Raw genomic sequence first — 24454 nt, 5'->3', positions numbered from 1 at the left:
GTGTTAAACAAAGAAACCACGCAAGATGACGAGGTGGTCCAGCGGTTAAGGCGGTGGAAGGCTAATACATTGTGCTCGACATGCACTGGAAGCTTTAGCGCCACTGAGAGCCCACCGGACCAGACATGCCCAACCTGTTTCCCAGCCAGCAATGACTTGTGGGGCCCAGCTGGGTTAACTACGGGTTCCATGGGAACTGTGTGGGCATGGGCTTTGGCTGGGTGAAATCAGCGGGTCCCATGTAGGTTTTGTAGTATGAGTCCCACATAGGAAGCCCATATGAGCTGATTACATGGGTCACATAAGGGACAGGCATGGGCCAAGTGGGCATGGGTTTGATCTGGGAATGCATATATGGGTCCTGCATGGCATATTTATGGGCCAAGTGGGCATGGGTTTGAACTGGGAATGCATATATGGGTCCTGCATGGCATATTTATGGGCCAAGTGGGCATGGGTTTGAACTGGAAATGGACATATGGGTCCTGCATGACATATTTATGGGCCAAGTGGGCATGGGTTTGAACTGGGAATGAATATATGGGTCCTGCATGGCATATTTATGGGCCAAGTGGGCATGGGTTTGAACTGGAAATGGACATATGGGTCCTGCATGACATATTTATGGGCCAAGTGGGCATGGGTTTTATCTGGGAATGCATATATGGGTTCTGCATGGCATATTTATGGGCCAAGTGGGCATGGGTTTGAACTGGGAATGCACATATGGGTCCTGCATAGAATTTTTATAGGCCAAGTGGGCATGGGTTTGAACTGGGAACACAAATATGGGTCCTGCATGACATATTTATGGGCCAAGTGGGCATGGGTTTGATCTGGGAATACATATATGGGTCCTGCATGACATATTTATGGGCCAAGTGGGCATGGGTTTGATCTGGGAACGCATATATGGATCTTGAATGGCATATTTATGGGCCAAGTGGGCATGGGTTTGAACTGGGAATGCACATATGGGTCCTGCATAGAATTTTTATAGGCCAAGTGGGCATGGGTTTAAAATGGTAACACAAATATGGGTCCTGCATGACATATTTATGGGCCAAGTGGGCATGGGTTTGAACTGGGAATGCATATATGGGTCCTAAGCAGCGTCGGGCCTTGGTAGTACTTGGATGGGAGACCGCCTGGGAATACCAGGTGCTGTAAGCTTTTGCCTTTTCTTCACTATTTATATAATATGCTGGCTTTTAGAAAGACGTGTTTTACCGCTCTTTTTATTACAATCATTTAAATGTATTATAGAGTTTTGAGTGTTTTACATGTTTTTTAGGCCATTTTATTACTCTTAACATTTTAAGTGTATGTGTCTTTAATAAATGGATGGTTGGCCGGCCTGTCATGTGACTAGACACATGACAGGAAGCAGGAAGTACAACTGTATAAGAGAGCAGCATGACAAACAAAGGACAGTCACCAAACTGTTGGATTGAGGAGTTGTTAATTTTAGAGCTCAACTTTCCATTCACCACCTGCAAACTTTGGATTACACTTTCTGTGGATTGTATATACACTGGTGGACACTCACATTGGACTTATCAACACACTGGGATTCTTGGACTGTTTTTAGGGTATGGACAAATGAACTGTATTCTTTTAACAGAGTTTACCTGTTTTTAGGGTATGGACAAATGAACTGTATTCTTTTAACAGAGTTGACCTAGTTTTATTGTGTTGTTTTAAAGTCTTTTATGTGAACCTTGTAAATACACCAAATCTATTTAAACCAATTTTCTTTTATGTCTCATTCTTTTAACCACTAGTCATCTCTCACAGTTAAATCTGACCCCATTTTAGTCTTGTAACTCGGCTGATAAGGCCGATTGTTACACTTTTATGGGATACCGACTGGGAATACCAGGTGCTGTAAGCTTTTGCCTTTTCTTCACTATTTATATAATATGCTGGCTTTGACGGAGGCTGATCTTTAAATAGCCCACTTTTTGGAGCAGCCCTCGCTTATGGCCATACAGCGCTGAGAGCGCCCGATCTCGTCTGATCTCGGAAGCTAAGCAGCGTCGGGCCTGGTTAGTACTTGGATGGGAGACCGCCTGGGAATACCAGGTGCTGTACGCTTTTGCCTTTTCTTCACTATTTATATAATATGCTGGCTTTTACGGAGGCTAATCTTTAAATAGCCCACTTTTTGGAGCATCCCTCGCTTATGGCCATACCGCGCTGAGAGCGCCCGATCTTGTCTGATCTCGGAAGCTAAGCAGCGTCGGGCCTGTTTAGTACTTGGATGGGAGACTGCCTGGGAATACCAGGTGCTGTAAGCTTTTGCCTTTTCTTCACTATTTATATAATATGCTGGCTTTTAGAAGGACGTGTTTTACCGCTCTATTTATTACAATCATTTAAATGTATTATAGAGTTTTAAGTGTTTTACATGTTTTTTAGGCCATTTTATTACTCTTAACATTTTAAGTGTATGTGTCTTTAATAAATGGATGGTTGGCCTGTCATGTGACTAGACACATGACAGGAAGCAGGAAGTACAACTGTATAAGAGAGCAGCATGACAAACAAAGGACAGTCACCAAACTGTTGGATTGAGGAGTTGCTAATTTTAGAGCTCAACTTTCCATTCACCACCTGCAAACTTTGGATTACACTTTCTGTGGATTGTATATACACTGGTGGACACTCACATTGGACTTATCAACACACTGGGATTCTTGGACTGTTTTTAGGGTATGGACAAATGAACTGTATTCTTTTAACAGAGTTTACCTGTTTTTAGGGTATGGACAAATGAACTGTATTCTTTTAACAGAGTTGACCTAGTTTTATCATGTTGTTTTAAAGTCTTTTATGTGAAAATTGTAAATACACCAAATCTATTTAAACCAATTTTCTTTTATGTCTCATTCTTTTAACCACTAGTCATCTCTCACAGTTAAATCTGACCCCATTTTAGTCTTGTAACTCGGCTGATAAGGCCCATTGTTACACTTTTATGGGAGACCGCCTGGGAATACCAGGTGCTGTAAGCTTTTGCCTTTTCTTCACTATTTATATAATATGCTGGCTTTTATGGAGGCTGATCATTAAATAGCCCACTTTTTGGAGCAGCCCTCGCTCACGGCCATACCGCCACCTGAGAGCGCTAGAGAGCAACAGGAAGTGGTTGGCAGCAGTTGGGAGAGGAGGGCTCTCCTCCATTTTGTGTTTCATTTTTTTTTGTTTGTTTTGTGAGTGGTTTTACTTTAAGTTAGTTTTTTTGTGTTTTTTCAGTTATAAAACCACCTAACAGCAGCATTTTTGCTGGCTGGAGGATGGTTAAACCTTTTTTTCTTAACTTATTTTTCTTTAAAAAAAACGGACGGATTAATGGATTACGAAACAGAACTGGCTGGAGAGAGACGGATGGCAAACGACACTGGACTGGCAGGAGGAACACGCACGGCAATGGACACTGGACTGGCTGGAGGAACATGCACGGCAAACGAGACTGGACTGGCAGGAGGAACACGCACGGCAAACGACATTGGGCTGGATAAACGACCACGAGCTACAAATGGAAAAAAACAGGAAGTAAGAGAAAAGTTTGTTGAGCGACAATATTTAAAGGAAGCTACAGTCATTGTGAATGTGGAGAATGTGATTGGGGTGAGAGCGGAGGACATTATTAAAGCTGTAACGGAACAATGTGGACATGGCAAAATTTTAGCACTAAGACCAAGACAAGGGAAAGAATACAAACTGACAATGGAAAAAGAAGAAACGTGTGAAAAACTAATTGATGGACTAAGAATAAAAGGAGTGGACTGTGAAGTAAAAAATCTACAAAACAGGGATTATGTTGTTTCCTTCATGCACCTGCCTGTCTACCTGGATGACAAAGAAATTTTAGGAAAATTGGAGGGATGGGGAGTTGATCCCATTACCAAAATTAAAAGAAGACGCTACCCGGGCACCGACATTGAAGATGGAACAAGGTTCCTTAAGGTGAGGTTCCCCAAGCAAGTGGCATCGTTGCCATATAGCACACGGCTAGAAACAGCCGAAGGGCCGCAGTACTTCCGGGTGATGCACAGCCATCAGGTGAAGACCTGATCACCTGCTAATAGAATGCCCAAATTTTGTGTGCTACAAATGTGAGGAGAGGGGACATTTTGCACGAGATTGCAATGCTGTCAGGCGCCCGGGGTGTCAGGAAGTTTTAAATAAATGTGAATGTTGGATGGAGGGAGAGGAAGGAGGAAGGGAAGAACAGGTGGGCAGACAGGTGCATGAAGGAAACAACGAGGAGGAAGGACTACAACAAAAAGAAACGGAAGGAGGACCGAGCTGCAGAGAGGAAGGAGAAAGAAGAGAAGACAACATTAATAATAACGAACAAACAGTGGAGCAGGACACTCAATGGACAGAGATGGAGATGTCGGACAGTTTTAATACTTTTCTGGGTGATGTGGAGAGAGATGGACAAGGAAGGTTGGATCAAGTTAAAGAAACGGACAATGAAGAGGGAATAAAGATGGACAAAATGGACAAAGACAGAGGAGGGAAAGGACAAATAAGAAGGAGAGCACTGAAGGTAAAACCAAATTTGGGAAGTGCAAGAAAAAAGATTATGACAGAGACTAACAGATTTGATGTGCTAAGGGGCCTGGAGGGAGAAAATGATGAATAATGATTTTTAAGTATTTCTTTTATTTACTTTTAATGGTTTTAAGTTGTGTTGCTTTTAATGCAAGGGGTCTGATGGATATGGGGAAGTTTGAAAAAGTAAAAGAAAAATGTAAAAGGGAAGACATTGTTGCATTACAAGAAACAAACTGGAGAGAAAATGTGATGAATGATTATAAAAAGAGATGGGATGGAGGTATTTTATATAATAATGGAGATGGGCGGGCTGGGAGAGGTGTGGCTTTTTTAATGAAGGACGATGTTTTTAAAGTGAGTAAAAGTGTGTATAAGGACAAGATGGGGAAATGTTTGGTAGTTGAGACAAAATATGAAGGAAGAGATTTGATTTTAGTAAATGTACATGCACCAGTGGAAGATAAGGAAAAGAAAGAGTTTTTTAATGTTTTAAGAACATTGTAAAGAAGTATAAAGAAATAATTATGATGGGGGATTTTACCACAGTTTTTAGTAAACAGGATATGGCTGAAGGAATGGTTTTTAAAACAGATACAGGAAGAAAAGAATTAAAAGCATTAATGGATGAAAACAATATGATAGATGTGTGGAGAGAAAGAAATGAAAAGAAAAAAGAATTTTCGAGAAGACAAATAGTAGGGCAGTTTGTATGCCAAACTAGAATTGACTATGTTTTATGTACAAGAAATGTGGAAAATTTTATAGAAAATATTAAGTACAAAGAAACAAGTTTTAGCGATCATAAGATTTTATCTTTTAAGTTGGACTGGAGTCAAATGCAAAGAGGTCCGGGAGTATGGATTTTAAATACACAGATTTTAAAGAATGAAGATTATGTTTTAAAAGTGAAAGAAATTATAGAAAAAGAAAAGGAAAATGGAATGTATGAAGAGGATAAGAGAATATGGTGGGAGAGTGTAAAGTTTTTAATCAAAAAATTCTCAATCAGGTATTGTAGTGTTATTCAGAAATGCAAAAGATCCAAAGAAAGAGGAATAAAGGAAAGTTTGGAAATGGAACTGAATAAAGAATTTCAAGACATACAAAAGATAAAGGAAATGGAGGGGAAACTGAAAGAAATAGAAGAAAAGGAATATGAGGGGGCGAGGTTAAGAAGCAAAGCAAAATATGTGGTGGAGGGAGAAAAATGTACAAAGTTCTTTTTTGATCTGGAAAAAAGAGAGGGAAAGCTGAAAGGATAAAAGAAATAAGAGGGGAAAATGGGGAAATTGTAGAAGGGAATGAAAAGATTTTAAAAGAAATAAAGAATTTTTATGAGGATCTGTTTAGTGCAAGGGGGGTGGAAGAGGAGGAAAAAAAGGAACTGTTGAATCAGATAAAAGCAAAAGTAAATGAGGAACATAAAAAAGAATGTGACCAAGAAATCAAGGAAGACGAGATTGAAAGAGCAATAAATCAACTGAATAAAAAGAAAAGCCCAGGAATAGATGGTTTGGGAACTGAATTTTATGTTTGTTTTAAAGAAGTTTTAACAAAGATTTTAAATGAGGTTTTTAAAGAAATTTTTGAAAAGGAAGAGATTAATGAAAGAACAAGGATGGGGTTAATGAAACTGATATATAAAAGGAAAGGAGAAAAAGTAGATCTAAAAAACTACAGACCAATCACGATGTTGAATACAGATCTTAAGATTTTAGCGAAGGTTTTAGCAAACAGATTAAAGGAAGTAATGCCAAGTATAATTAAAACAAACCAAGCATATGGAGTCAAAGGAAGAGATATAGCCGACATAACAATGAGTATAAGGGACACGATATGGTACATGAAAGAAAAAAATGAAGAGGGATATATAATTAGTTTGGATTTTGAAAAAGCTTTTGATAGGGTTGAGCACGGGTATTTATTTGAGGTTTTAAGGAGTTTTGGGTTCGGGGAAAATTTTATTAAATGGATTGAGATTTTATATAAGGGTGCACTAACAAAGATAAAATGTAATGGGTTTTTAACAGAGTGTTTTAAAATAACAAGGTCAATAAGACAGGGTTGTCCACTCTCAGCATTTTTGTACTCACTTGTTTCTGAACCCTTGGGACTGGCTATAAAACAGAATGAAAGAATAATAGGGATAGAAATTGAGGGAAATAAGGCTGAGGGGAAAGTTTTTCAATATGCTGATTACACAACAATAATTGTAAAGGGAAAAGAGAGTGTTAAAGAAGTTATGAAGCTGGTAAAAGAATATTGTAGTGGGTCTGGAAGTAAAGTAAATGAGGAGAAAACGGTATATATGAGATTTGGTAAAGCTATGGTTTTAATGGATTGTTTTAATTTTAAGGAAGTGGAAGAAATGAGGATTTTAGGAGTTTTAATGGGGAAGAATGAGAGGAAAGTAAGAGATGAAATGTGGGAGCAACTAGTAGCAGATATAGAGAGAAGATTAAATTTTTGGAAATTGAGAACTTTAAACTTGAAGGGGAAGGTTTTAATATTGAATGTTTTAATGGTTTCTAAACTTTGGTATGTTTTATATGTTTCTGAAATACCTTTATGGACAGAACGGAGGTTGAAGAAATGTTTTCTTGACTTTTTATGGGAGGGGAAACCAGCAAGGATTGCACATAATACGATTTTGGGGGCGATAGAGAAGGGGGGCTTAGGGTTAATGGATGTGGAACAGCGAAAAAATGCGTTGAGAGTAAAAATTGTTAAGAAATACCTGCAACTAGATAACAAAACTGAGTGGAAAAAAACAATGAAATACTTTTTAAACAAATGTGGGGATTTTAACATGGGGGACGGAATATTATGGATGAAAACAAAAATTTGGATGACGGAAGGATTACCCGAATTTTATAGAGAAATTTTTAGTGCCTGGGGGAATTTTTTAACGAAAATCGAGTACAATCCGCATGGAAGAGAAAACATTTTAAATCAACCTCTGTTCTTAAATAACAACATTTTAAAACTAGAGAAAGCAATATTTTTTAAAAAATGGATGGATGTGGGGATAACAAGAGTGAGAGATGTTTTGTATGAATTTAAAGAGGGTTTTTTACCGATACAATATATTGTGGATGCGATGGAGGAAGCAAAAGAAGAATACAGTAAACAAGAAATAACAAATAAATATGAAATTATTAAAAATGCAATACCCAAAGAGTGGATTAAAAGAATAGAGAGTATGGAAGGAGAGCAAACAGAGGGAAATATTTTTGTGAAACTGGGGGGAAAAATGTATGATTTTAAAGAATGTACTGTAAAAATGTTTTATTGTGTTTTTAGAGATGGTGTTTTTAAAGAGCCGATTGTAAATAAGTACTGGGTGGAAAAATTCAAGGATCTAAAAGAAGAATGTATATGGAGAAACATGAGGGGGAGGTGTGTTGAAACAAAGTTAGGATGTTTGGAATATTTTATAAGGCATAAAGCGTTTTTTACTGAGTCTGTTTTAAACAAGGTGGGAATGGAACAAAATCCAATGTGTAAAGTGTGTCATGAAAAAGAAGAGGGGATTTTACATTTGTTTTTATATTGTAAAGAATTGGAGGATTTTCTAAGGAAATGTAAATGTTTAATTAAAGATGTGAGCGAAGGTTGGGATGAAAGTGTAATGGAATGGAAAAGAGTAGTGATGTTTGGTTGGGAAAAGAAGGGTCAACACAAAAAGTTTATAAATCTGTGTATAATGTTAATGAAAAGCGCAATTTGGGAAAGAAGATATGTGGCCAAAAAAGAAAAAATGGTGTTAGGGGTTTGGACTGTTTTTAAAAGGAAAATAGAAGTATATGTAGAACAATTATATGTGTATTTTAAAAGTGAAAATATGCTGAAAGCTTTTTATGATGTTTTTACACCAACAGTTTGTAATGTTTTAGAGAATTTCATGTGCAAATTGCCAGGAAGAGAAAGAGCTTTCTAAATCTTAAGTATAAAAGGCATGATTTTAAACAAAAAATACGAGATGAGTAGATTATATTTTATCTTATTTTAATTTTTTTTTTCTTTTCTTTCGTCTTTGTGTGGACAACTATATTGTATTGTTGATGTTTCTATTGGTTGAAAATTCATCTTATTGTTAATGTGTTCCTTTTGCTTTGTTGATGATAATGTGATGTATTTTTTCATGTTTATTTATTTTATGTCGTGAGACTTCTAATGTGAAGCACACATTGGAAAATTTGTATTATGAAATTTCTTTAATAAAAAAAAAAAAAAAAAAAAAAAAGAGCGCCCGATCTCGTCTGATCTCGGAAGCTAAGCAGCGTCGGGCCTGTTTAGTACTTGGATGGGAGACCGCCTCGGAATACCAGGTGCTGTAAGCTTTTGCCTTTTCTTCACTATTTATATAATATGCTGGCTTTTAGAAAGACGTGTTTTACCGCTCTTTTTATTACAATCATTTAAATGTATTATAGAGTTTTAAGTGTTTTACATGTTTTTTAGGCCATTTTATTACTCTTAACATTTTAAGTGTATGTGTCTTTAATAAATGGATGGTTGGCCTGTCATGTGACTAGACACATGACAGGAAGCAGGAAGTACAACTGTATAAGAGAGCAGCATGACAAACAAAGGACAGTCACCAAACTTTTGGATTGAGGAGTTGCTAATTTTAGAGCTCAACTTTCCATTCACCACCTGCAAACTTTGGATTACACTTTCTGTGGATTGTATATACACTGGTGGACACTCACATTGGACTTATCAACACACTGGGATTCTTGGACTGTTTTTAGGGCATGGACAAATGAACTGTATTCTTTTAACAGAGTTTACCTGTTTTTAGAGTATGGACAAATGAACTGTATTCTTTTAACAGAGTTGACCTAGTTTTATCGTGTTGTTTTAAAGTCTTTTATGTGAACCTTGTAAATACACCAAATCTATTTAAACCAATTTTCTTTTATGTCTCATTCTTTTAACAACTAGTCATCTCTCACAGTTAAATCTGACCCCATTTTAGTCTTGTAACTCGGCTGATAAGGCCCATTGTTACACTTTTATGGGAGACCGCCTGGGAATACCAGGTGCTGTAAGCTTTTGCCTTTTCTTCACTATATAATATGCTGGCTTTTACGGAGGCTGATCTTTAAATAGCCCACTTTTTGGAGCAGCTCTCGCTTATGGCCATACCGCGCTGAGAGCGCCCCATCTCATCTGATCTCGGAAACTAAGCAGCGTAGGGCCTGGTTAGTACTTGGATGGGAGACCGCCTGGGAATACCAGGTGCTGTAAGCTTTTGCCTTTTCTTCACTATTTATATAATATGCTGGCTTTTAGAAAGACGTGTTTTACCGCTCTATTTATTACAATCATTTAAATGTATTATAGAGTTTTAAGTGTTTTACATGTTTTTTAGGCCTTTTTATTACTCTTAACATTTTAAGTGTATGTGTCTTTAATAAATGGATGGTTGGCCTGTCATGTGACTAGACACATGACAGGAAGCAGGAAGTACAACTGTATAAGAGAGCAGCATGACAAACAAAGGACAGTCACCAAACTGTTGGATTGAGGAGTTGCTAATTTTAGAGCTCAACTTTCCATTCACCACCTGCAAACTTTGGATTACACTTTCTGTGGATTGTATATACACTGGTGGACACTCACATTGGACTCATCAACACACTGGGATTCTTGGACTGTTTTTAGGGTATGGACAAATGAACTGTATTCTTTTAACAGAGTTTACCTGTTTTTAGGGTATGGACAAATGAACTGTATTCTTTTAACAGAGTTGACCTAGTTTTATCGTGTTGTTTTAAAGTCTTTTATGTGAACCTTGTAAATACACCAAATCTATTTAAACCAATTTTCTTTTATGTCTCATTCTTTTAACCACTAGTCATCTCTCACAGTTAAATCTGACCCCATTTTAGTCTTGTAACTCGGCTGATAAGGCCCATTGTTACACTTTTATGGGAGACCGCCTGGGAATACCAGGTGCTGTAAACTTTTGCCTTTTCTTCACTATTTATATAATATGCTGGCTTTTACGGAGGCTGATCTTTAAATAGCCCACTTTTTGGAGCAGCCCTTGCTTATGGCCAATCCGCGCTGAGAGCGCCTGATCTCGTCTGATCTTGGAAGCTAGGCAGCGTCGGGCCTGGTTAGTACTTGGATGGGAGACCGCCTGGGAATACCTGGTGCTGTAAGCTTTTGCTTTTTCTTCACTATTTATATAATATGCTGGCTTTTATGGAGGCTGATCATTAAATAGCCCACTTTTTGGAGCAGCCCTCGCTTATGGCCATACCGCGCTGAGAGCGCCCGGTCCTGTGTGATCTCAGAAGCTAAGCAGCGTAGGGCCTGGTTAGTACTTGGATGGGAGACCGCCTGGGAATACCAGGTGCTGTAAGCTATTGCCTTTTCTTCACTATTTATATAATATGCTGGCTTTTAGAAAGACGTGTTTTACCGCTCTATTTATTACAATCATTTAAATGTATTATAGAGTTTTGAGTGTTGTACATGTTTTTAGGCCATTTTATTACTCTTAACATTTTAAGTGTATGTGTCTTTAATAAATGGATGGTTGGCCTGTCATGTGACTAGACACATGACAGGAAGCAGGAAGTACAACTGTATAAGAGAGCAGCATGACAAACAAAGGACAGTCACCAAACTGTTGGATTGAGGAGTTGTTAATTTTAGAGCCCAACTTTCCATTCACCACCTGCAAACTTTGGATTACACTTTCTGTGGATTGTATATACACTGGTGGACACTCACATTGGACTTATCAACACAGGACTTATCTCCTGTCCTGTGGGTGTCGCTGTTTCGCTGTTTCCCTGCTTCCTGTTTGCCTCGCTGCAGAGTGGTCTGTTTGTTTGTAACGTTAGCTCTCTGCAGCTTCGTTTTTCTACTGGATTTTCTACTGGATTCTCTATCTTATTGTTAATTCTGCCGTTTTAAATTGACAGATATAGCTTAATTTAATTTCTGGTCTTATCCATCAAACTAATCTGACTAATTTGATTGTTCGCCTTACTCTATAATCACGAGTGCAGCACGTTAGCATTCCATAGCCGGTTAATTTGCCGCTCGCACTCCATTCACGCTTTTAACTCTTGTTTACTATTTTTAGCATTGCGCTGGCCGGTTAACTTGCCATCTGCGTTCCATTCACGTTTTTATTTATTTTTTCTCGTGTTTAATATCATTAGTACTCTTTTAGCCGGTTCCGTTCCATTTTTTCTCCCCCTGATCTGTTCTTCAGGAACTCTAACAACATTGGTAAGTTGAAATCATTCTACAATCACGGTGAGTAATGGCTTCTTCTCCTACAATTGTAGTCTGCACTGCTTGCCACATGTATAGCTTATCTATCTCTGTCAGCAGTGAGCCTTATACATGTGATAAATGCAGGAATATAGTCAGGCTGACAGAGAAGATTTCAGAACTAGAGTCACGCATCCAAACTTTAATGGAGGATAGTAAGAATGTGAGGGCCTTAGATACGGTTTTGGATGTGACTAGCTCAGAAAGCCCTGTACATTGTTCGGTTCCGGTAACAACGCCCATGCAGCAGGGCAATTGGGTGACTGTGAGGCGGCATAGTCGCGGGTCAAAACACCGCTCTTCCGTTCCGATCAGAACATCAAACAGGTTCTCCCCACTCAGTGAAGCACCCACTGAGAAACCTGATGAAAGTGCTCTAGTAATTGGCGATTCTATTGTACGGAACGTGAAAATAGAGACACCAGCCAACATAGTCCAATGTTTACCGGGAGCCAGAGCGCCTGACATCTTGGCAAATTTAAAAGTGCTGGCTAATGCTAAACGTAAATTCAGTAAGATTGTTATTCACGTCGGCGCTAATGATGTTCGACTTCGCCAGTCGGAGATCACTAAAAATAATGTTAAAGAGGTGTGTGATCTTGCAAGTACGATGTCAGACACTGTAATATGCTCTGGTCCCCTCCCGGCTTGCCGTGGTGACGAGATTCACAGTAGACTGTGGTCACTCCATGGCTGGATGTCAAAGTGGTGCCCGCGAAATAACATAGGTTTCATAGACAATTGGACAAGCTTTTGGGGCAGACCTGACCTGTTGAAAAGAGATGGTCTTCATCCCTCCGGATGTGGAGCATCTCTTCTATCTAGAAATATGGCACATAGTCTTAGAGTTTGCACTTGACTCACTGGGGCCCAGGTCAGGAAGCAGACAGACTGGCTAAACCGACCGTCTGCTAGCCGCCTCACGTCACAGAAATCAGTTAATTCTCAGCACATAGAGACCCTTTCACCTAGATATCACTCTATAGAGACTGTGTCTGTTCCCCGAGCTAGAAAATACAAAAAACGCCTGAATCAAATCAGGACCAACAATTTAATTAATGTTCAACAAATAAAAAATATATATAATACAGAGAAACAATTGATAAAGCTTGGCTTATTGAATATCAGGTCCCTTTCTACGAAAGCACTTTTTGTAAATGATATGATCACTGATCATAACCTAGATGTGCTCTGTTTGACAGAAACCTGGCTAAAACCAGACGATTACATTATTTTAAACGAGTCCACCCCCCAAGATTACTGTTATAAACATGAACCGCGTCTAAAAGGTAAAGGAGGAGGTGTTTCTACTATTTATAGCAGTATTCTCAATGTCTCTCAGAGAACGGGCTTCAATTATAACTCGTTTGAAGTTATGGTGCTTCATATAGCATTATCCAGAGAAACAAGTACTAATGATAAATCCCCTGTGACGTTTGTGTTAGCTACTGTATACAGGCCACCAGGGCACCATACAGACTTTATTAAAGAATTTGCTGATTTTCTATCCGAATTAGTGCTGGCCGCAGATAAAGTCTTAATAGTGGGTGATTTTAACATCCATGTTGATAATGAAAAAGATGCATTAGGAACAGCATTTATAGATATTTTGAACTCGATTGGGGTTAGACAACACGTGTCAGGTCCTACTCATTGCCGAAATCATACTCTAGATTTAATACTGTCACATGGAATTGATGTTAATGGCGTTGAAATTCTGCAGCAAAGCGATGATATCTCAGATCATTATCTAGTCTCTTGTACAATCCAGATAGCTAAAACTGTTAATTCAATTCCTTGCTACAAATACGGTAGAACCATCACTTCTACTACAAAAGACTGCTTTGTAAGTAATCTTCCTGACTTATCTGAATTCCTCAGCATATCCAATAGCTCAGAAAAACTTGATGATGTAATAGAAACTATGGACTCTCTCTTTTCTAGCACTTTAGATACAGTTGCTCCAGTGCGCCTAAAAAAGATTAAGAAAAAACAGTGTAACACCGTGGTATAACGATCATACCCGCGCCCTAAAGAGAAAAGTACGAAAAATGGAACGCAGCTGGAGGAAAACAAAACTAGAGGTTTTTCGTACTGCTTGGCGTGAATGTAATTTATCTTATAGGAAAGCATTAAAAACTGCCAGATCGGATTACTTTTCATCTCTCTTAGAAGAAAACAAACATAACCCTAGGTATTTGTTCAATACTGTGGTTAAATTAACTAAAAATATAGCAGCAACAGGTTTAGACATTTCCCAAAAGCACAGCAGTAATGACTTTATGACGTACTTTACCTCCAAGATAGACACTATTAGAGATAAAATTGTAACCATACAGCCGCCCGCTACAGTATCGCATCAGATAGTGCGTTGTAGATCTCCTGAGGAACAATTCCATTCATTCTCTATTATAGGAGAGGAGGAATTGTATAAACTTGTTAAATCATCTAAACCCACAACATGTATGTTAGACCCTATTCCATCTAAGCTACTAAAGGAGGTACTTCCAGAAGTCATAGATCCTCTTCTGAATATTATTAATTCGTCACTATCATTAGGATATGTCCCCAAAACCTTCAAAATAGCTGTTATTAAGCCACTCATTAAAAAACCACAACTTGACCCCTATGAATTAATTAACTACAGACCAATTTCGAATCTCCCTTTTCTGTCAAAGGTACTAGAAAAGGTAGTATCCTCACAATTATGCTCCTTCTTAGAGAAAAATGGTATCTGCGAGGATTTCCAGTCAGGTTTTAGACCATATCATAGTACTGAGACTGCTCTAATTAGAGTAACAAATGACCTGCTATTGTCAAGCGATTGTGGTTGCATCTCTCTATTAGTGCTACTGGATCTTAGTGCCGCATTTGATACTATTGACCACAACATTCTTATAAATAGACTTGAAAATTATGTAGGCATTAGTGGTAGTGCACTGGCATGGTTCAAATCGTACTTATCTGACCGTCATCAGTTTGTGGCAATAAATGAAGAGGTATCATTTAGATCGCAAGTGCAGTATGGAGTACCTCAAGGCTCAGTGCTGGGGCCATTACTTTTTACGCTTTACATGTTACCCTTGGGAGATATCATCAGGAAACATGGTGTTAGCTTTCATTGTTACGCTGATGATACTCAGCTCTATATTTCTTCGCAGCCCGGAAAAACATATCCATTCGAAAAACTAACAGAATGCATAGCTGATATTAAAAACTGGATGGCGAATAACTTCTTACTGTTAAATTCAGAAAAAACAGAGGTATTAATTATTGGACCTAAAACCTCCACAAGTAATGACCTAAAACACAGTCTAATACTAGATGGCTGCTCTGTAAATTCGTCGTCATCAGTTAGGAACCTAGGCGTCCTATTCGATAGCAATCTCTCCTTTGAAAGCCACATTTCTAGCATCTGCAAAACCGCATTTTTCCATCTTAAAAATATATCGAAATTACGACCTATGCTATCAATGTCAAATGCTGAAACATTAATTCATGCGTTCATGACCTCAAGGATAGATTATTGTAATGCTTTATTGGGTGGTTGTTCTGCACGCTTAATAAACAAACTCCAGCTGGTCCAAAATGCAGCAGCTAGAGTTCTTACTAGAACCAGAAAGTATGACCATATTAGCCCGGTTCTGTCAACACTGCATTGGCTCCCTATTAAACATCGTATAGATTTTAAAATCTTGCTAATTACTTATAAAGCCCTCAATGGTTTAGCTCCTCAGTACTTAAACGAGCTCCTATCGTATTATAGTCCTTCACGTCCGCTGCGTTCTCAAAATTCTGGCAATTTGATAATACCTAGAATATCAAAATCAACTGCCGGCGGCAGATCATTTTCTTATCTAGCGCCTAAACTCTGGAACAATCTACCTAACACTGTTCGGGAGGCAGACACACTCTGTCAGTTTAAATCTAGATTAAAGACACATCTCTTTAATCTGGCTTACACATAAAATCATTAACACATTTCTATAATTCAAATCCGTTAAAGGATTGTTAGGCTGCATTAATTAGGTCAACCGGAACCGAAAACACCTCCCATAACACCTGATGCACTCGTTGCATCGTAAAAAGAATGGCATCTACGCTAATATTAGTCTGTTTCATTCTTATTCCGAGGTCACCGTAGCCACCAGATCCAGCCTGTATCCGGATCAGATGGTCACTCCAGTCCCCCGGATCCAGTCCGTACCCAGCTTAGATCATGGATCACCACCTAGAGATGACTTCAATAGCCGTGGATGTCAACCAGATGAGCTCCAAGGCGGATCACCAATAAAGACCTCGCCAACCTTGACGGCCATCGGCACTACACCACAGGATCCTGATGAGTTCTCTACAATCAGACATTGGTACAAACTGTTGTTTGGTCTGGCCAGAGGAGAACTGGTTCCCCGACTGAGCCTGGTTTCTCCCAAGGTTTTTTTCTCCATTTCTGTCACCTGTGGAGTTTTGGTTCCTTGCCGCTGTCGCCTCTGGCTTGCTTAGTTGGGGACACTTTCCAGCGATATCGTATACTATTTGAACTGAACTGACGATGATATCACTGAATTCATTGATGAACTGCTTTTAACTGAAAATTGATTGTTACAATAATGCGTTACTTACACACTATTGTGCTGTTTAAATACTGTGCAGTTGCTTTGACACAATCTGTATTGTAAAAGGCGCTATATAAATAAAGGTGACTTGACTTGACACTGGGATTCTTGGACTGTTTTTAGGGTATGGACAAATGAACTGTATTCTTTTAGCAGAGTTTACCTGTTTTTAGGGTATGGACAAATGAACCGTATTCTTTTAACAGAGTTGACCTAGTTTTATCGTGTTGTTTTAAAGTCTTTTATGTGAACCTTGTAAATACACCAAATCTATTTAAACCAATTTTCTTTTATGTCTCATTCTTTTAACCACTAGTCATCTCTCACAGTTAAATCTGACCCCATTTTAGTCTTGTAACTCGGCTTATATGGCCGATTGTTACACTTTTATGGGAGACCGCCTGGGAATACCAGGTGCTGTAAGCTTTTGCCTTTTCTTCACTATTTATATAATATGCTGGCTTTTACGGAGGCTGATCTTTAAATAGCCCACTTTTTGTATTTGTATTTCCCCCTCGTCATCTCGTTATCTTGTTTGTGACCACGCCCAGTGTCCGTCGATGTATTGTTACATGTGATCATTGCTTGCTCCCGGTTTTTGTTTGTTTGTATTAGTTTCAGTGTTTTTGTTTAATAAAACTGCATTTTTCATCTACTCCAGTTCTCCTCCTCCATCTCTCCACTCCTCAACCCCGCCTGGTTGTGACAACGTGGACTTTCAGTTCTTATGCTGAATTTGAGTTCACAATGCCACAAGGACACATGATAACTGCCCAGCCACCTTCAAATGGAAATACACATGATTAGCGTGGCCATTAGCCTAGCTGCCTTCAGGTACACGTACAGACTCATAGTGACAGGTTTACAATAATTAAATATTTTCTTATATCATTACATAAATGGTGGAGCTACATACAGTGGCATGTGAAAGTTTGGGAACCACTTGCAGAATCTGTGAAAATGTGAGCAATTTTAACAAAATAAGAGATCATACAAAATGCAACTTATTTTTAAATAAAATGCGTTTACATATAGTGCACAGGAGAAAAAATAACTGAAATTATTTAAATAACCCCCTTCAAAAGTTTGGGAACCCTTGGTTCTGATTACAGTGTATGGTTACCTGGATGATCTATTACAGGTTTATTTGGCCACTGTTCTTCAGGAAAATCCTCCAGGTTCATTCTTCATTTTTATTTTATTTTTATTTTTTGTTGCATTATGAACCCTTTCCAGCAGTGACTGTATGATCCACCTTGAGGAACTCAAACACAACTATTAAAAAAGTGATTTTTTAATCACTTATTTTTTAATCACTAAGACATTCACTGATGCTCCAGAAGGAGACACGATGCAACATGACGAAAAAGTAAAAAAAAAAAAAAATCTTATTTTAAAAATATAATAATTTTCTTATTTAATTGCTGGGAAGATAAATTAAGTACAATTTACTTTGATCTTCAAATTATAATAAATTCTCACAATGTAAAGCGTTTCCTTCTGGAGCATCAGTGAATATTTGAATCTTTTTTAATAGTTGTGTTTGAGTCCCAGGTCCACTGTGAAAAAATCTCAAAATCATAGTCTCTGCTGGAAAGGGTTCAACTATGCAAAAGATGCTGGAAGAACTAAAAACCTGCAAGGACATGCAGGACCTGTAGGACTTTTCTAAAGAACAGTGCTCAGTTGAACTGTTCAGAACAAACAAGGGACTTTTCATAAAAAACCAAAACAAACATGACAAAAAAAAAAAAGTGGTAGATCATCCAGGTAACCACACACAGGATTAAGTTAATAACTTTTGGAGGGGGTTATTTTCATTTCAGCATTTTTTTTAGTCTTGTGGACTACATGTAAACATCTTTTATGTAAAAAAAATATCTTACTCTAACTAAATAAAAGAATAAAAATAAGAATAAAAAATTATTCACATTTTCACAGATTCTGCAAGGGGTTCCCAAACTTTTGCATGCCACTGTATATGTAGGACATTTACCAGATGCTCCCCAAACTTTTTGAAACACTTTGTCATAAGTGCTCCTTGTTTTCATCTCATCCCTCAAACGGAGAAGAAGATCCATTTTGGAGCCCACATTCTTATCCACAATCCACACCACATTCTTATACAAGCTTCCTCAAGGCATCAACCTCTGTAAACACAGATGCAACAGCCATTAATTACAAATCAGATTAATTACAAAGCAGGACAGATTACCAGAATCTTCCTTGATTTTGGCATTTAGTTAATAGCTTCATGTTAAGAGAAGAAAGACCACTACCTGGCATGCTAAAAAACTCCCTTCTTGTGCAAGTCCATTTATTTGGTTTGTCTGTTCCAAGACGTCCAAGGCCCTGCCAACTGCAATGTAATTCTGTAATAGATTATAAATCATGTCTGCTTTTCTGTTGACATATGTGAGTGTTTATCAAACATGATCTTAAAGGAGTAGTTCACTTTCAGAACAAAAATGTACAGATAATGTACTCACCCCCTTGTCATCCAAGATGTTCATGTCTTTCTTTCTTCAGCTGCAAGGAAATGATGTTTTTTGAGTAAATATTTCATGATTTCTCTCCATATAATGGACTTCTATGGTGCCCCCGAGTTTGAACTTCCAAAATGCAGCTTCAAAGGGCTCTAAACGATCACAGCCGAGGAAGAAGGGTCTCATCTAACAAAATGAGGGGTTATTTTCTGAAACAAAATTACAATTCATATACTTTTAACCGCAAATGCTCGTCGTTTCTACCTCGGCAAGGCGAGCGTTTGACATTAAAAAGTATATAGGTGGTAAATGTTTTTAGAAAATAACCAATCATTTCGCTAGATAAGACCCCTCTTTCTCAGCTGGGATTGTTTAGAGCCCTTTGAAGCTGCATTTTGGGGCACCATCGAAGTCCATTATATGGAGAGAAATCCTGAAATGTTTTCCTCAAAAAAACACAATTTCTTCAAGACTGAAGAAAGAAAGATATGAACTGTCATGATCTGGGCTGTGGGGCTTCCCTCAGCCACCTGAGGTCGCTGTTTTCCCTTCCCTGCACTGCACTTCCCTGATTGTAACACCTGTCTTGTCATTAGCACTCATCAAAGCTCTCACCTGTTCACAATTATCTGGTCTATAAGAACTCTCATTTCCCACTACTCATTCTGGCTGCATTGTCTTCTGTGTGGTTTGTTTCTGTGTTCCCTGGATCTTTGACCGTGTTTTCAGTTCTGTTTATTTTGTATTGTTTCAAGTTGTGTTGTGCCGTGTTGGCCTTTTGTTCTGTTTATTTGTGTTTATTTAATTTCTGTCAGGTCCACTATCGTCAAAATGATAGACATTAGCATACAATTTTGATTTGGCGGGGTAGTTCTGTTCTGGCACAACTCCCTGCCCATTCATGCAGCATGTCATGAACGAGCAGGGAGAGCAGCAATTATAACCCCCCAAACCAAACGATAGGCCAGAACCTCCCCCAACCGCAACTGATTGCATCTCTGAAAGAACATGTCCTTCTGGATAACAGAGACTGAGACAGTGGCCCTTTACAAAGAGGGTAACAGCTTACGGGTGCTCTTCAAGCAGCTACGAAGAGCATCCGAAGGAGTGTAGCAATGAAGAAGAGCTATTATTTTAAACAGCTAAGTACAGTACCTGAAAAATATTGAAATACCACTATCGTCAAAAACTTACAATTAGCGTACATTTTTTAGGTTGGGGGTATGGTTCTGTTCTGATTACTCCCTGCCCCATCCATGCAGCTTAGCATGGATAGGAGCAGGGAGTGCATAATAACCCCCCCAAAACAACCATAGGCTGAACGCCCCCAACCACATGCTGACAGCAATCTAACTGAAATGCCTTATGGAAGGAGAGTGCAGCGAAGTGATTTCTTCTGCTATGAGCAGGTAAGCAGAGAAGCTTGCCCCTTCAGGAGGATTATAGCAGTGAACATGGATATATATACCTAGATGCCCCACTAGCGACTGTTTCTATGGCCTTTATATGTAAGCTGTCCGCCACCTCGCCGTGGTCCACCCAACGTAACCCACCCGTAGATCTATGTAAATCACCATAGCAATCACTGAATATTCGAAATATCACAGTCCTGCACAGCCGTTGGTCTGCGAACCTACAGTATGGTGAATGACGTCAAGTGGACCGCCGCGATGTGGCAGACGTATCCACGTGCTTAGAGGGTTCCAATGGGGCATCCATGCATACATATCCATGGCAGTGAAGGGGTGCTCTTCTTATGAGCAGGTAAGCAGAGCAGCTTGCCCCTTCAGGAGGATTGAAGCAGTGAAGGGGTGCTCTTCTTAATGAGCAGTAAGAAGAGCAGCAATCCCCTTTAAAGCAGTACCTGAAACTTTAAAGATACAGAAACCCATTAGAATTGGCATTCTAGTTTACAGCAAACACAGCATACTGCAGCCATAAAAGCAAGCAAAAAACTGGATCAGAGATTGTAAATTTAACATGGCCTAAAGCTTCATTTAAAACTATTACAGCATTCATTTAAAACTATTACAGCAAATAATGACTCAAATCAAGCCAGTTACAGGTTTGACCTCCCATGACATTATGCTCAGAATGAGTTTTTTTTTTTTTGTTTGTTTTTTTTTTTTAATACAATGAGCTATGTTTGACAATGGAGCATATAGTAACTAGAATGAAATAAGAAACTTAGCTTGTGAAGATATTCAGCGATGAGCAAAGGGAGAAATTTCTAGTTTTTTTTTTGTTTTTTTTAAACAGCGAGCACCTTTCAAAAACAATCAGATAACCTTAACAAGCAAGCAAATTGGAATACCCTGAAAGCTTAAGCAAAGACAGGGGCAGCATGGCTTTGCAGAAAAGAGCAGCAGCAAAGGGGTGCTCATCTTATGAGGAGTAAGAAGAGCAGCACGCCCCTTTAAAGCAGTACCTGAAACTTAAAAGATGCAGAAACACATTAGAATTGGCATTCTAGTTTACAGCAAACACAGCATACTGCAGCCATAGAAGCAAGCAAACGACTGGATCAAAGATGTTAGATTTAACATGGCCTAAAGCTTCATTTAAAACTATTACAGCATTCATTTAAAACTATTACAGCATAATGACTCAAATCAACCCAGTTACAGGTTTGACCTCCCATTGACATTAGTCAATCAGCATGAGGGTTTATATATATATATATATATATGAGCTATGTTTGACAATGTTGCATATAGTAACTAGAATGAAATAAGAAACTTAGCTTGTGAAGATATTCAGCGATGAATAAAGGTTTTTTTTTTCTGTAGCAGCAAGCACATTTCAAGAACAATCAGATAATCTTAACAAGCAAGCAAATCAGAATACCCTGAAAGCTTAAGCAAAGACAGGGGCAGCATGGCTTTGCAGAAAAGAGCAGCAGCGAAGGGGTGCTCATCTTTAATAGCAGCTGAGAAGAGCAGCGTACCCCTTTAACCCTTATGCGGTCTTCGGGGTATTTTTTACCCCAAAAGGCGTTTGGAAAAATTTAAAAAAATGTTCTCTTTGTCCAAGAGACATGAGACTCTGTAAAACTGTAAACACTTTGTAGATCTACAAAAGAAAAAAAATTTGGATTGATAGCATGATTTTATCTTGGTGTAAAAAAAAAACTCACACTCGTGGTCTTTTTATAACAAAATGCAATTTTTGTTATAAAATAATAGTTAAAAAAACAAAACAAATGTTATTTTCCTGTTTATTAATGTTTTTACTCCTCATGTGTGCAGTTTTTGGAGGATTTAGGATATTTTTAAAATATATATAAATTAATAAACAAATATTTTGTATAGGTTTTTACACAAAAACAGCTTTTTTTGTAAAATTCCCTTTTATAAAAACCTCACATGACTAACTTTCATTCATGTAGATAAAATGGATAATTTCACATGGTTTAGTGTAAGATTTTTGCCCATCTTTTGGAAAATCCAGTTTTAAACGTAAAAAAAAATACTTTTACCAGTAGGTGGCTGCAGAGCTCCACTATATGCTTTTTCCTATTTGACCACCTGAAAGATGTCTTTTCACAAGTTTTTTCAGTTGAGTTCATATCTACATATCATGAAACACACAGGACTACATTTGGAGACCATAAAAACTGCTCTCTTATAATTTGTCAAATAAAAAGTAAAAAAGATGTTGTAGTTGCATTCTTATGTTCATGTTTTGTACTGCAACTCAATATGGAATAGAACTGGTTTTGTTTTAGTACAAAAAATGCTTAACTTTGTCAAAAAGTATTTTTTATCGTAATAATTGTGATTTCATAATATGTAGATATGAATTCAACTGAAAAAACTTGTGAAAAGATATCTTATTGTTGGTCAAATAGCAATTAGTTAATAGTAGTGCTCTGCAGCCATCTAGTGGTAAAAGTTATATTTTTTTACTTTTAAAACGTCATTTTCCAAAAAATGGGCAAAAATCTTACACTAAACCATATCAAATTATCCATGCTATCCCCATGAATGAAAGTTTAAAATGTGGGTATTTTATAAAGTCAATTTTACATAAAAAGCTGTTTTTGCCTATAAACCTATTAAAAATATATATTTATTTAATAATTTATATATATTTGAAAAATAGCATAAAAACTGCGAAAACTGCACAAATGTGGAGTAAAAACATTAATAAACAGGAAAAACTTTTTTTTTTTTTTTTGTTACCTTTTATTTTGTTACAAAATTTAAGTTTTGTTGCCTGGGGTCTCTAGAGACCCCAAAGACCATGAGTGTGATTCCAAAACGAAGACCGCATAAGGGTTAATGCAGTGCAGCATAGTCAATACCTGAAGTTACACTTATGGTGCGTTCCACAGGCATGTAGCGAGTGTGGCAGAGTGAGCATTCTAATTCATTTATAGGAAGTTGATCTTAATTGCTCGCATGGTGCATAACGGGATTGAAGCGACGTTGAGAGCGGCTGAGAGCATCACAAGGTTGGTATTCCTCAACTACGCAAAACTAGAGCGCAAATGCCAAGCGACAACCAATTGCTGTGAAAAGTAGCAAGGCAAATTTTTTTTTTTTTTTGCTTGCTTCCTAGTATTTGCTGGATTACTGAGCTGAAATCACATTCATTGAAATCATGCAAAATAAATGCACTTGCATGCTTCATAACATGCCAGTGTTTAGTTTGCGAACCGCCTATTAAAGAAGATGATGATACGCACAGGGTGTAAACATTGTTTATAAGAGGCATGCTCTGCCCTAAATTTGGCGCTGTAGTGAAAACACGCCATAATGGCTTGAGCAACCTATCATCGCTAAAACAGCGTGTTGGAAATAAATACATTGGATAAATGTAATGAAACAGCACCCCCAATACTAGATGCCTTATGCAGCAAGCCCATTGAACCACTTTAACCTGTTTTAAATACAACCAATAGCCTAACAGTGGCAGCGTTTCATAACCATAGGGTATGCATTTTAATTTTTTTTTTTTTTTTTTTTAATAAAAAACACTGCATTGTATGTGGCTTATCAGACCCTTGCACTTAAAGGAACACTCCACTTTTTTTGGAAATAGGCTCATTCTCCAACTCCCCCCGAGTTAATAAGTTGATTTTTACCGTTTTGAAATCCATTCAGCCGTTCTCCTGTTCTGGCGACATCACTTTTAGCATAGCTTAGCATAAATCATTGAATCCTATTAGACCAGTAGCATCGCGTTCAAAAATGACCAACGAGTTTCCATATTTGTCCTATTTAAAACTTGACTCTTCTGCAGTTATATCGTGTACTAAGACCAGCGGAAATATAAAGCTGCGGTTTTCTAGGCCGATAAGATTAGGAACTACACTCCCATTCCGGCGTAATAGTCAAGGAAGTTTGCTGCCGTAACATGACCGAAGCAGGCGCAGTAATACCACACAGCACATGTGCAAATGTTTACTTCCGTCAACATATCCAACGTGCATGCACAGCACAGACAGCGTTCCTCGCCATGGAGACATTTGTG

The 24454-nt window shown here is 38.1% G+C and overlaps 5 non-coding genes across 5 annotated transcripts; all 5 read left to right on the top strand.

Annotated features, from left to right (window-relative positions):
- The first annotated feature begins 1978 nt into the window (after positions 1 to 1978).
- LOC141319009 (5S ribosomal RNA) lies at positions 1979 to 2097 on the top strand. The gene has a single exon (XR_012353290.1). It is a non-coding gene; the product is annotated as a 5S ribosomal RNA (ribosomal RNA).
- Positions 2098 to 2181: 84 nt separating this feature from the next.
- Positions 2182 to 2300, top strand: LOC141319035 (5S ribosomal RNA). Its single transcript, XR_012353314.1, has one exon. It is a non-coding gene; the product is annotated as a 5S ribosomal RNA (ribosomal RNA).
- A 7409-nt stretch (positions 2301 to 9709) lies between these two features.
- LOC141319046 (5S ribosomal RNA) lies at positions 9710 to 9828 on the top strand. The gene has a single exon (XR_012353324.1). It is a non-coding gene; the product is annotated as a 5S ribosomal RNA (ribosomal RNA).
- An 801-nt stretch (positions 9829 to 10629) lies between these two features.
- On the top strand, positions 10630 to 10748 carry LOC141345999 (5S ribosomal RNA). The gene has a single exon (XR_012357122.1). It is a non-coding gene; the product is annotated as a 5S ribosomal RNA (ribosomal RNA).
- Positions 10749 to 10832: 84 nt separating this feature from the next.
- On the top strand, positions 10833 to 10951 carry LOC141319213 (5S ribosomal RNA). The gene has a single exon (XR_012353482.1). It is a non-coding gene; the product is annotated as a 5S ribosomal RNA (ribosomal RNA).
- The last annotated feature ends 13503 nt before the right edge of the window (positions 10952 to 24454 follow it).

The sequence above is a fragment of the Garra rufa genome, chromosome 1, assembly GCF_049309525.1.
Source record: "Garra rufa chromosome 1, GarRuf1.0, whole genome shotgun sequence".
Lineage (NCBI taxonomy): Eukaryota > Metazoa > Chordata > Actinopteri > Cypriniformes > Cyprinidae > Garra > Garra rufa.
This window is presented reverse-complemented; position numbering and strand designations above follow the sequence as displayed.